The sequence below is a fragment of the Solanum verrucosum genome, unplaced genomic scaffold (genome assembly GCF_900185275.1).
Source record: "Solanum verrucosum unplaced genomic scaffold, falcon-dt-bn FXZP01000177.1, whole genome shotgun sequence".
Lineage (NCBI taxonomy): Eukaryota > Viridiplantae > Streptophyta > Magnoliopsida > Solanales > Solanaceae > Solanum > Solanum verrucosum.
Window position 1 is genome coordinate 355,145 of NW_026020401.1, and position 2,016 is coordinate 357,160.

The following is a 2,016-nucleotide window of genomic DNA, read 5'->3' on the forward strand; positions in this document are numbered from 1 at the left end:
AAAAATTAAAGAAAAAAACAAATTTTAAACTTCCTCCTCCTCTTTTCCACCACCATCTCCTCCTTCTTTGGTTGGATTGAACGGGGTGAAGTAAGTACAACTGAAATTAGACGAAAACGTTTGGATGAAATCATATACAAAATTTGAGAAAGATTAAAAGTGATTTGAACTTATTTCAAATAAGAAAGTAGAACTAAAAACTGCATATGTGATATATGTATATCATCATCATGTATATCAATATTTGTTCCATGTTGAGTTTTCATCATGTATATTAAAAAAATTTACATATTGATTTTCATGACCATCATTACGACGTGTGTATATCATATTGTATATTGTTAATAATATGAAGCTTTCGTCTTCCCTTTTTTTTAAAAATCCACACGCCTTTGTGCTTGGGAGTTTAAATATGGGTGAAAAAATTAACACTTTGAAAAATATGAATTGACTATCTATTCAAATTTAAGTGCGCTAATAATTCATTCATGTTTACTCTATTTTGTCCTCTTCAATTCACACTATTTCAAAAGATCTAATACATAGTTCAAAATTAATTCATAAGTAACTTTAGTAAAATATTTTGTAAATTGTTATATATAGACATAATAATAAAAATATTAATATGTAAATTAATTTAATTATAAGAAATTAAACTTCATAAGAGTTTGGCAGTTTGACTATGACTCTATTTTAATGATACACTTGTTTATTAATTAAGCTCATTTTGACCTGCTAATTGTGATACCCTAATTCTAAAATAGGAAAATCTATATATATGAAATTTAGACTCATATTTACCAAATATAGCAGGAGATTTTCGTTTACAAAATATAGCATAAGTCTTTTTTCAAAACATATACGAAATCTTGTTCAAGGGTTAAAAAAGTTCTCACATTTTTCGTGTATAAAAACTAAAAAAATAAAATCAATATGAAATATGTATATTTCACTCGAAGCTTAGAATTTCGCTCACATTTCTCTAGTATGAAAAATGTATACTATTGGTATGAACTATGTATATCTCACTCAAGGCTTAGAATATTGATCACAATATTTTCATGTATAAAATCGATATTATATATGTATATAATATTATACAAATTTTGTATAAAGTTCATATTAGGTTTTTTAAAAACCCATACATCGAATCTCGCTCGTGATTCATGTATAAAATATAAAATATAACCGTATAAATATCTAGTTGAAAATGAATATAACCTACAGGCTACAACATCATATACAGCTTTTATACAGTATTCATATAAGTTTAATATAACTACGACATACATGCAAACTTACAAAATAAGTTTCATACAAATACAACACACAATTTACATATTTGATACGATTTAATTGTAACTTCGAACTTCAATATGATTGAAATTAAGTCTAAAACTAACTTAAATCTTATCCAAATAGCCACAAATTTTAGATTCAACCCTTCGATATATTTCAGTTCTTTTGAAATATCACGAGAAAATGATCAAAATGGTCCTTGATATATTGGGGTTGCTTTATTTTGGTCCTTAATATATTCTAACTGATTGAAATAGTCCTTCATGTATGACAAAATGTGTTTAATTTAGTCTTTTACCCTAAACTTAACAATTTACCCCCAAAAACTGTTAAATATAACGGTGGGCCTCACATAACTTACAAAATCCACCATTTTTACCATCTTTATTAGCTCAAAGAAAGAGTTTCATGAATTTTAAAACACCATTTTCTCTAACATCTAACCACACAATTACAAAATAATTATTGTAAAAAGGTTGAATAATTATAGTATTTGGGAGATATGATGAACGAAATTGGTCCGTGTTTCTGATTGAACGGTGATAGATCACACCTTTCTTTTTTACTCTACTGATCTCCCATTATTATTATTTTATATTTTTATGTTTTATTGCCAGATTTGTGGAAAATAGCTCAATGATTGTATGCCTTTTGGCAATATACACTATACCGATCTAAAGCATGAGTAGATGATTTTTTTTTCCAAGTATGAGAGCG

General features: G+C 26.6%; 1 non-coding gene across 1 annotated transcript; it reads left to right on the forward strand.

The window, feature by feature from the left end:
• The first annotated feature begins 1,929 nt into the window (after positions 1 to 1,929).
• LOC125840066 (small nucleolar RNA U54) lies at positions 1,930 to 2,016 on the forward strand. The gene has a single exon (XR_007443721.1). It is a non-coding gene; the product is annotated as a small nucleolar RNA U54 (small nucleolar RNA).